This window comes from Lampetra planeri, chromosome 12 (assembly GCF_965212315.1).
Source record: "Lampetra planeri chromosome 12, kcLamPlan1.2.h2, whole genome shotgun sequence".
In the NCBI taxonomy this organism is placed as follows: Eukaryota; Metazoa; Chordata; class Hyperoartia; order Petromyzontiformes; family Petromyzontidae; genus Lampetra; species Lampetra planeri.
In genome coordinates, this window is record NC_136118.1 from 15,068,629 (window position 1) to 15,080,798 (window position 12,170).

A 12,170-nucleotide genomic window follows, 5' to 3' on the forward strand; every position below is an offset into this window, starting at 1 on the left:
TCCAGTGCTGTGTGTCGTCACTGCCCCAGTGCTGTGTGTCGTCACTGCTCCAGTGCTGTGTGTCGTCACTGCTCCAGTGCTGTGTGTCACAGCTCACAGGCTGTGTGGTATCACAGCTGGAGTGCTGTGTGGTGTCACAGCTGGACTCGCTGGAGTGCTGTGTGTCGTCACTGCTGTAGTGCTGTGTGTCGTCACTGCTGTAGTGCTCTGTGTCGTCACTGCTGTAGTGCTATGTCGTCACTGCTGTAGTGCTGTGTGTCGTCACTGCTCCAGTGCTGTGTCGTCACAGCTCCAGTGCTGTGTCGTCACTGCCACAGTGCTGTGTGTCGTCACTGCCACAGTGCTGTGCGTCGTCACTGCCACAGTGCTGTGTGTCGTCACTGCCACAGTGCTGTGTCTCGTCACTGCCACAGTGCTGTGTCTCGTCACTGCCACAGTGCTGTGTGTCGTCACTGCCACAGTGCTGTGTGTCGTCACTGCCACAGTGCTGTGTCTCGTCACTGCCACAGTGCTGTGTGTCGTCACTGCCACAGTGCTGTGCATCGTCACTGCCACAGTGCTGTGTCTCGTCACTGCCACAGTGCTGTGTGTCGTCACTGCCACAGTGCTGTGTCTCGTCACTGCCACAGTGCTGTGTCTCGTCACTGCCACAGTGCTGTGTCTCGTCACTGCCACAGTGCTGTGTGTCGTCACTGCCACAGTGCTGTGTCTCGTCACTGCCACAGTGCTGTGTGTCGTCACTGCCACAGTGCTGTGTGTCGTCACTGCTCCAGTGCTGTGTGTCACAGCTCACTGGCTGTGTGGTGTCACAGCTCCAGTGCTGTGTGTCGTCACTGCTCCAGTGCTGTGTGTCGTCACTGCTCCAGTGCTGTGTGTCACAACTCACGGGCTGTGTGGTGTCACAGCTCCAGTGCTGTGTGTCGTCACTGCCACAGTGCTGTGTCTCGTCACTGCCACAGTGCTGTGCGTCGTCACTGCCACAGTGCTGTGTGTCGTCACTGCCACAGTGCTGTGTGTCGTCACTGCTCCAGTGCTGTGTGTCACAGCTCACGGGCTGTGTGGTGTCACAGCTCCAGTGCTGTGTATCGTCACTGCTCCAGTGCTGTGTGTCACAGCTCACAGGCTGTGTGGTGTCACAGCTGGAGTGCTGTGTGGTGTCACAGCTGGACTCGCTGGAGTGCTGTGTCGTCACTGCCACAGTGCTGTGTGTCGTCACTGCTCCAGTGCTGTGTGTCACAGCTGTAGTGCTGTATGACGTCACAGCTCCAGTGCTGTGTGTCACTGCTGTAGTGCTGTGTGTCGTCACTGCTGTAGTGCTGTGTCGTCACTGCTCCAGTGCTGTGTGTCACTGCTGTAGTGCTGTGTGTCGTCACTGCTGTAGTGCTGTGTGTCGTCACTGCTGTAGTGCTGTGTCGTCACTGCTGTAGTGCTGTGTGTCGTCACTGCTGTAGTGCTGTGTGGTGTCACTGCTGTAGTGCTGTGTGTCGTCACTGCTGTAGTGCTGTGTGTCGTCACTGCTGTAGTGCTGTGTGTCGTCACTGCTGTAGTGCTGTGTGTCGTCACTGCTGTAGTGCTGTGTGTCGTCACTGCTGTAGTGCTGTGTGTCGTCACTGCTGTAGTGCTGTGTGGTGTCACTGCTGTAGTGCTGTGTCGTCACTGCTGTAGTGCTGTGTGTCGTCACTGCTGTAGTGCTGTGTCGTCACTGCTGTAGTGCTGTGTGTCGTCACTGCTGTAGTGCTGTGTGTCGTCACTGCTGTAGTGCTGTGTGTCGTCACTGCTGTAGAGCTGTGGTCGTCACTGCTGTAGTGCTGTGTGTCACAGCTGGAGTGCTGTGTGGTGTCACTGCTCCAGTGTTGTGTGTCGTCACAGCTCACGGGCTGTGTGGTGTCACAGCTGGAGTGCTGTGTAGTTGCTTTAATGCCGTGTGGTGTCACTACTCTAATGAGATTGTGAAATGCCATATTCAAGGTGTTTTGGCACTGCAGAGGCTGAATATGATTGTAATCATGCCACGTGAGAAAACAACCACACAGGCAAAGACATGACACCGATAGCTGAGGGTATTGACACTGCAGTTGGAATGCTTTGTCAAGACATGCTGTGTACGGCTGTTGCAAAGTTGTATTTGAGAGATGGTTTTGCCAAGTAATTTAAGAAGTCGAGCAGAGGTACAGTCATATTACATTGTGACTCCGGTGTGAAGACTGGACAGTCCGTGAACTGTGTGCTGCAGCGAATATGCAGTGGTGTCGTCGGATGCATAAAGCACACAACAGCTGGACCAAATATATATTTTCCATAAATTCACCACAAGCAAATATTAGACTAGAATAACAATTCTATATTTACAGCATCCCAACAAAAATGTCATCTTTAAATATTGGTATTTTTTCTTTAAATTCAGTCTAATAATTAATCGGACGTCATTGCACCCACGTTGTGGTTCTGGATCTGCCAAGTCCAGTGTAGCTCGGCTCATTCACGTAAGTTTTCCACAACCGCTGGGAATCATCAGCTGTGGCCCCATTCTCACAGCAGCCCCACCAGCCCTCCTGACGGCACCAGGTAGACTCAGGAAGTGGTTTGGACCTCGCTTTCACAAGCGAGCCGCACGCTGTTATTCTGGCCGACCTCTGAGCCAGTCGTGCAATCATGGGGTTTGTTTTGAAACCGGTCGGTGCAGTGAGTGGTGTCCCTCGCTTAATTCGACTTACCAGCTGCGTTAACGTTTGAGAGTATGCAGCGGACACTCGTAAACACACCCCCTGGTGTTTTTTCACACATTGACCGTGCCACAACCATGTTTTTCCTTTTGTTTGTTGATAACAAGTTACATTTACCAAAAGCACACAGTTTATAACTGTACAGCTAAAGAGAATGTATCCTTAAAGGGCCTGACCTGACCTAAGCCTACATTAACGTTCGTTTAAGGCAGACTTCTTTAAAGATTCCCTCCCTGACCTCCATCACCGCCAGGAGGTGGGGGCAGGGGGAGGTGCCCGAGGTGATGGAACAGCAAGGGCTGATCCCCTAGAGGCTCATGGCTCATGAATAGGGATCTAACTGTACATAGATGCAGCGATTAATATTGATCCTTATGCTAAACAATGTCGCTAGACGTCACTACTTTCACCATTGTTTAAAAAGGATTCATCCGAGTTGAATCCCGACCATGAATCATGCCCTTTTAATTGAATCGCAAGGCGAAGCAAATTGTTAGATCTAGCTGACGCAGATCCGGGCCACGCTGTTGATCCTCGAACGTGAATAAGCTGTTTCTTGGTCGCCAAGCCTGGTTGCCGCTCGTCGTTTTTAAATTCAGCTTCGGATCACGATGGGCTGTGCGGCTCCCCCTGTTGCCTCCAGCTGAGGCCCGCTTCCTTGTCATCTCCATGGAGCGGACACCAGCTGAGCGTCGGGTTCTCATTGGCGATACAGAGCTGACGGATTTTCTTTTTCCTATTTGCAGCACAGCAATTGACCCAGGGAGGGCACAGCTTTGCGACATGATAAGGAATTAATCGGAGGTTAGGTAATGAAATCGGAAACGGTCGTATGTGTTTTCTAAGGTCTGCCAAATTAAATATAAAAATGTATGCTCGCAATGTTACGAATATCCGAAGTGATATGTTTAGTGAACGAGGTGCTGCAGTCGCTGTTGTATGAAAGAGAAGTGGCCTGAGCCCAACTCGGCCAGTGTTTCGCGTGACCTCTCAGGGGCAGATCCACAGGGATGGGCCAGGCTGCCTACAACTCAGGCCTGGTTTCTGCTGCACTACACCCGGGTGAAGCATGTGTCTCAAGGTGGAGCAGCTAGTTAGAAAGTAGCTCACAGCTATATTATGAAAAATGTAAAGATATATATTTGAGCAAGAACTGAGTAGAAATAAATGTCTTTGCCTGTATATTATGAAAGATGCTGCTTGTGAGGAATATTATTGTCAAGAGGCTGCGTTCTGTGGATGCCCTCTTGAAGGCTGTGCTCACTGCTGGTCGTCTGGGCCTGCTCGCATGGTTATGGGCCGGTGTAGCTCTGATTTGGACAATGAATTCTAGGTTTTAGCGCACATAGTTTATTTTGGCTCAAAGTTCACTTGCTGAGTTGTTAACATCCATAATTATAGGTTACATGAGTACTTTACATGCATGAGTTGCAGCTTGGGTGATTTGAATGGGCTTTCTGACACAGTCGTGAAATACTGGGTCAATAGTCATCAACCCAAACTATGTGTAGCAAAATGACAAACTCTCTCCTGAAGCCCTCTCGTGGCTCGCAGGCCTCGACATTGGTAGGTGCCTGAACGTATTGCTGCAATATGCATGGATAGAATAGACTCGTCATTAATGATCGGTGTGGTTGGCTATTGTACGAGTGATCCATCGGCAGCGGCAGCTGAGGGAGTGAGCCATTGGAGGAGGAGGAGATGTGTGCGTGAGCTGTGGATGGAGAGGAGTGAGTGAGCTGCCTGCCAGTTCATGCTCCATGGACTGGCGAACTTTTGGGGTTCGTTTTACTCAAATGTCGATTACCATATTTTATTCTAAAACGTCAGAATTCTACAACGCTACACAGTACCATTCCTCCTCTGGCCTTAGGCCTGATTGTTTTCATACAGATAGCCCCATTACATAATGCAGATCACTGGTGTTGTATTGATGTTGTGTGCTAATCACTTTTGGCATGTTAGTCTATTTTTATGTCAATTACTGTATGATAAGCATCAGAGTTAATTGCTTCTTCCCCAATTAAATTCTTTGCGGGAGAAGCATCCTTGTGTTTTCTCTGCATTGAGTAATATTTGCTTTTCTGGGTCACATCTGTGAGTCTGCGTTTCACAAATCGAAAAGCATTTGAAATGATCACAATGATTTACAGCCACAAACTCCTGCCTTTGCCCAAGCTAGTGATGTGCATTGGTGTATGGCTATGCAAAACTCAGAATAAATGCACATCTCAGACTTCATTGAACTTGACAGTTTGAATATTGACAAGCAACTCCCTCACATTTTTCGTGTTCTCGGGGAGTGACATTTAAAAATAACCTTCAGAGGTTGGATATTGATCTTTGACATGCCACTTAAAAGACCCTCATTCTTAAAAAATGTCATGTTTTTAGGTGTTAAATGAACACTAGGTTTTTCCAGTCTCAAAATATTTGTTTCATATGTTCACAAAGTAACACTTCCCAATTTGTGAACTTTTTCATAAAAGTACATCGTTTTATTACAGTCGCATTCACCTCACGCGCTCATCATTTATTCTCACTTTGTGAAAATGCGACGCGATAAATTGTTGAATGACTTCTTTTGAGTTTTCTAAGAACTATTCATCTTGAAAGCGTGAACGGTATGGAATGGAAGTATGAGTGCATCATTAAAGTGTGCAAGGTGGCTTGGGACATCAAGACCTCTCAAGGTAGTGGTAGTATGTTCGGTCAAACCCTTAGTTGCATCGTGCATGTCTTTTGAAATGTTCTGCATACGCTTTGCAAACTGAAGTATTGGTCTGGATACAAATTTCACTTATTAAAAACAACATCCTCACGCATTCAATTCAGGATACCTTTCTAAGGTGTGGAAAATATTGTTCACAACTCTTGAATACAAAGGGTCCCAACATGTAGACTTGGTATAGATGGTGTGGTAAGGATTGCTCTTGAAGTAGGTCTCATAACCAGATTGCTAGTTTTGGGTGCATAAGAGTGAAAACATTTCCTAGACCGGTTGCCATTTCTTATCTGTGCGGGAGAGCGCTGCTTATTCACCGCTATTGTATCTGTGATTCCTGTCGCCCACAGAGCACAGTGGCTCCCCAATTATTATTAGTGTTGTCTGCAGACCCCTGAGGTTTCCCGGTGCGTTAGTCACTGATGGCAAGAAAACAAGGAACGTTGATGTGGCAGCTGCTTCTGGATGTGATGCGTTCGGCATCGCACATGTCGTGGCACAAACACACAGGGACTCGCACGGATTGTAAAAAATGAACCTGCGTTATCTGTTGCTGTACCTGATCGACATCGGCCATTATCCCCCTCTTTACTGACGGGAGTTTTACTGGTTAATTATGGAGTCCTGTGCACTTTTTTTGTTATTATAAAGGTCCTGCTCCCAAGCCAAGGACACGTTCATGTGGGGTGTGAAATTGACTACTTCCGGTGATTGCATTTGTCTGTGGCGCACATTGTAGCTGCCGCTTTTTCAAGGGTGTCTGTCCTCTTCGTAGTCAAATTGTTGGAACGAAAGCGGTAGCATTGCCAATTGTAAAGATTGACCGTCTCCCCTGCTCATGGGGGTTCCCCATCATGCGCTTCCATGTTCCACTCGTGTCCAGTCTCGTCCAATCACGTGCGAGCAGTGACACTAGAAGGCCGCGTGGTGCCAGCAGCCTATCGCATAAACACACATACACATTTGCAACGAGCCCAGATTTTGTTCACTCTCGTTGAGAGCAAATTATTTAGAGGCGCAGGTAGTCGCACGGGATGGCGGTCATAATCACTCCCGATTGCCCAAGTTCTGTGACCCTCTCTTGAGATGTTCTGTCAATCCCAGTAACGATTGCTTATACAAGCAGAAGTCGGTTTCCTTAGTGGGCGGTGATGTCAAACGTGTGGGAGGTGGATGATTGAAGGGACTGATAGCACAGTCCACCCAGGACCTAGCCCGACTAACTGTAGTTAGCTCATAGCTCCATCCTGTTAAGCAGACGACTCTATATTAGGCTGACACTACCTGGTGAAAGCCCATAGAGCCCAGCCTAACTTTAGCAATCATTTCAAGAACAGTGGGTTACGTCATCTGTTTCAATTTTAATTATTAATCGACCAGTGGGCTTTCCTGCTCGTTCCCAAGCGAGATGAGACGATCTTGCCACCATTCTGCACAACAGTGCCTTGTACTTTGCACTTGCAAGAGAGACGAGGTGAAATGTCCGTGAAGGAGACTGTGAGGGAAAAATAAAATCCCAGGAGCAGACGGCAAGGTTGCGCTTCCGTGTGTGACGTCCCACCAGTGTCGCACAACTGGGCTGCAAGAGACTGCGGAAGCCTGTGGCTCGTGGTCTTCAAGGAACCGCGGTGTCACTTGTCTATCTACTGGCAAGGCAGACTGTTGTGTTATCAAGCGATTCCTCACCCCCCCTCCACCATCGCCCCTTTTGCGAAGAGCTCCACTATATTTTTGTGTCATTAGAAACTGAGTAGAAATACTGTAAGCACAAATGCAACAGAGATCTGCACTGGGCCCCCTGCAGGCATCTCCGTGTCCACGGCCGTGTGACTCGGGGCCCCCATCCAGAGCTGGCGATGTGGAACTGCATTGGAGAACTGTAATCCACCCACTCGACCTCCACGTTTCTGGGGATGGTGACGTGGCCCAGCAGTGGTGCTACAGCCGCTTGTTGGAGAAGTTTTCACTTCGAATCCAGTAGGCCACCCTGGCTATTACTGCGGGTGTTGTCACCGTAAAATACTCCACGCTGTCTACTTCACAGTGGATGTTAAAGATCCCTTGAAGTTATTCAGAAGAGTAGGTCATGTTCCAGCATTGCGCTCTTCCGATTAGCACGGTTGGCTACGTACAGTACGAAAGAAGTTCTGCATCGTTACATCATGGTCAAAATTTGCCAAATTTGAAAGATTATCCAGTCATTACTCAATTCGGAATACACAAAGCACCATTGCCCCTTCAAAACTACTGCAGACTGTCTGTGAAAACTCTTTACCTTGCTTTGTGATATAGCCATGCTCTACAAGAATGAAAGTGTCTATACCAAATGTATTAAATTATGATGTTTTATTAGTACTGTGGATCAGGCGTGTCTGCCAAAGCCAGGAGACGGCCTTTCTCTCCCACTCAGGGAACCAGTTATTGCCGGGTAGCGCTGGGCACCCGTGCAGTGACAGACCCGGTGCAGTGACAGACGCGGCGTTACCAGGGTAGTGCAGTGACAGAGGCAGCGTTGCTAGGGTAGTGCAGTGACAGACGCGGCGGTACCAGGGTAGTGCAGTGACAGACGTGGCATTGCCAGGGTAGTGCAGTGACAGACGCGACGTTGCCAGGGTAGTGCAGTGACAGAGGCGGCGTTGCTAGGGTAGTGCAGTGACAGACGCGGCGTTGCCAGGGTAGTGCAGTGACAGACACGGCGTTGCTAGGGTAGTGCAGTGACAGAGGCGGCGTTGCTAGGGTAGTGCAGTGACAGACGCAGCGGTACCAGGGTAGTGCAGTGACAGATGCGGTGTTGCCAGGGTAGTGCAGTGACAGACGCGGCTGTACCAGGGTAGTGCAGTGACAGACGCGGTGTTGCCAGGGTAGTGCAGTGACAGACGCGGCGTTGCCAGGGTAGTGCAGCCCCCGTTCCAGAGGAACCAGTCCCACTGGCCCAGAGCTGCATCTCCAGCTTGACAAAGGGGAAACACATTTTTCATTATGGGGGAAACAATACATAGGTATATGAAAACATGTGACACTAAATGTATTAATCAATTGAACATTCAGTTTCTAGTATTCAATATTGTTATTGGAACTTTCAGCAGTTTATCTAAACATTGAATTACACTGAGTGTTTCATTACAGCTCCTGATATAATTGTTGATACTCTATGGTTATTTCGGTAAAGTCACGTTGGTAGAATAAAAATACCGAAAGAACCAAAGAGTGGATTCCTGCAGTCACGAAAGCTTCAAATCAAGATTGATTGTTGATAGTTCGAGATACAAGGTGAAGTTAACCGTTGCTCATTTTCTATAAAATTGCTGTTGCAGCCATGTGAAGAGAGTGCACAGATACTTAAGAGTAAAACTGTTTTGATCTTGTTTAAGATTAAAACAACAAAAAAGCATGAGCTCAGATTTATTTTCTATAGACTTGTGATGTTTTATTTGTATACTGTATGTCTTGCGTGCCTCGATCCCTCTGCCTAATTCAGGTCAGTGCCTTTGGGCTGGGTTTCTAGGCAAGAGGGGAGGCGTGGAGTTTGTTCTCCGGCCTAGCGGCACCTGTGTTTCATTCATAGTCAAAAGACTGGCTTGCGATGGGATAAAATGGCTTAGAAATGTACCGATGTGTTGCAAAACGCACGCTGGAGGAGCAATGTTGTAAATTGGATTTCAAGAAAGTTACATCCAGGAGGGTTGTGCAGGTTAAATTCAGCTTGAGTCGTATCCTGCAGTGAGAACAGTTGGTGGATATTACTACTCTGTTGCCAGTGGTCAAGTGCGTTAACTTGTAATCACGTCTTTAGCACTGGCTTGTCAAGGTGAAATTTACTTTTGTTGTAGCTACTTCGCCTGTGTGTTTCTATTTTAACAATTTTTCTTTTTCCTTTTTTCAGTCGCCTCCAAAGGCCATACGTTTTGTATGGATCTACTCCCTTGCTTGAGATCTACCTGGGGGGGGAATACGCACGCAGTCAAGTCTACGATAACCTATATTACCGCTTAATAAGGGGCACTTTTAATTTGCTGAAGTAGCTTAATCATAGGGAACTTTTTTAGCAGAACAAGTAACAGTTAGAACAGTTCGATTGCCCATTGGATCAGTGCTGTAGAAAATCTATGGACCTCTACAGATTATTTTCAACAAAGTGGTCGTTTTAGCTTCTGAATGATTGTTTTGATCATTGCCTTGGGTTCATCACAGTGTGAAGCTTAGTCCATAGAATATCCCTGTAAAGTAATATTTAGTTCTGTTTAATCAGCATTAAATGCAATCCTCACTTGATTGACTGATTTTCCTCGTCTGCTTTCAACTTGTTTCTCTGGAGCAGCGTGAGGGTCGGGTCCTTTTGTTGTACTTGGGCTTCATGGTGGTTTTGTACATTTTGTTGGCTTGGTTAAAACCCAGGAGCACTGAGGAGGTGCCATCCTCCTTAGCCACCAAAACACCTGAATATAATCATGACAGCGTAATGTTGATACCTGGTTCCCATGAGATTAGCCCCACTGTGCTCATAGACTTCCGAGTTAAATGTTAAGTTTGGGGGATAACTGGACATAAATTACCTGTTGACCAACTTTCCCAAAGTGCTGCTATGTGATTCTATTAGGCTATGATTCCTCTTGTTCGAAGTACATTTTCACCACATGTTTTGCTTTTGCCGCATTGGAACTTGAAGGATTTCAAGAATAATAATTGGCTGAGCTTTTTTGATAAAACAGAATTTTACCCAAAAGAGTGCACAAGGATCGTCCCATGTGGACATGTGTGACGCCACCCTTCCGCTGGCTGGGTTACACACTTATTGCTGTGCACAGATGCACAGCAATGCATCCAGGCAGCCTCAACAACAACCCACAGCCACAACGCTTACCTACGGCCTCAACGCTAATCCACACTTGATTGAGTTCTCTCACCTCTCTTTTCTCTAAGACTGAACGATTATCGGTGATTCTGTTTCAATCTTCATCGGTGAACATGAGTGAAGCGTCTGTGTGCACACCTACATGCATAAGCGAGCGTCTCTGTAAATAAATTACATATGCGAGTGAGCAGCCAATTATTTGGTTGTCCAAATAGTTGTCGGGGAGGTCTTAACGGTTTTCCTGGTGGTCTTGGTAGTAACCCAGTCGTACCAGTGGTTCTGCAAGTCTGATTGGTAGTCCCGTAAGTCCAAGTGGTTGTAATGGTGGTCTTATTAAAAAATCTGTTTTCTGGGAGGTCTCAAGGGTCGTCTTTGTTGTCCCAGGGGTAGTCCCCATGTTCCCGTTAATACTTCCCATATTCCCAGTCGCAAGTCCATTGGTCGTCCCCCGATATTAGGCTGCCGGTAGAGACCAGAATTCCCGTGGAAAAGTGCTTCAATGACGATTTTAGCAGGCCGAACAGGCCCTCTATTTTTGCCTGATTGTCAATCTAGGATCCTCCAAGCCGCCTCCCACGAATCCACGATTCCGTTGAACCCTCAACCCTGCTAGGAATCGCATTTGTTTCTAATAATGGAATCCCTTCCAAGCTAGGATTCACGAGAATGGCCCAACTCAACCATTCACGGGGTGGGATTTGCATACCATCGCTATGTCCTGATGCACCGTGCATGGTGAGACTTTCTGCATGTTAAGATTATGCAGCTTATGCCAGCGGTCGGTCCTTGGGCCAAGACCCACAATTTCAGAAGGAGGTTTTTTTTAGGAACAGGTTCAAGCTGCCACACAGAAGTGGACTGCTGTTGGTTTGGTAATGAAAGTGAATATGAACAAATGGTTTTTAGGTTCCTTCTTCCTTAAAAAATTTATTAATCAGTTATTTCGGAGGATAAAAACTGGTGCATACGATTGGCTATGTATGGTGCAAAAGAAGCACAACATACATTTGACCATCACCCATCAAAGTTATGCGCAGTTTTGCAGGGGTATAATTATTGAGTATCACATGTGACTGGATGAATATTGGCTGTGTTTGCATTGTCTTCTTCAGGCCTGATAGGAAATGTCCAATGTAAGGATGTGAATTCAAAACATTTAAACAAGTCTGCTTGTAAATTATGGGCAGCTGCATGAAGTTGAACAGCATGAATCCGATATGGTTCTTAATGAGAGCCTGAGCCCTCATCCATTCGTCTGATGTCATAATGAAATGCAAGTTCATAGCTGCATTATAAATGAGTCAGCTTTTTTCCCCTGCATCTCAATCTATTCATTAATTTTCTTATCACCTCTGTCTTTGCATCACTCTGTGTGTCTGTATTTATTCCATGCATCATCGTGTTGTCCACTTCTGGTCTCCCATTTCCCTCTATTTGCCCCCAATACCTTTGTATTCCCCGTTGTTATGGTCTGTGTGCAGCAGTCAGGCATTCAGATGTTTGCCATTTACGCCCCATAGTGAGGTCTGGCACCCCCCTCTCTTACCGGCCCTCACGCCCTGGCTGCAGGCCTCCAGACGCCCCTCATCAATGGGGCGGGGGGGGGGCTCTTGATGCTCCTAACACCTCGAGACCAGCCCACTGAGATACAAGACCACAGCTCCCCCCATCAACTTCCTGACCCCATTCATTAAACCACTGTCCGATGCAGATTTGCTATTTGGCTGGAGTGTTTAAAGTGTAGTGGGTTCAACTGAGTCGCACTCTTAGACTTGGAGGCAGCGTATATATTTAGTTCCAACACAATGGGGGGTGACTTCACCCTTTAACAAGACAACGGCCAAGGGTGGTGACCACCCTGGCTAACGAC

The 12,170-nt window shown here is 47.4% G+C and overlaps 1 protein-coding gene across 1 annotated transcript in view; it reads left to right on the forward strand.

The window, feature by feature from the left end:
• FAM193A (family with sequence similarity 193 member A) overlaps positions 1 to 12,170 on the forward strand; it is a 47,371-nt gene that overhangs the window by 772 nt on the left and 34,429 nt on the right. The gene's annotated exons all lie outside the window — the stretch shown is intronic.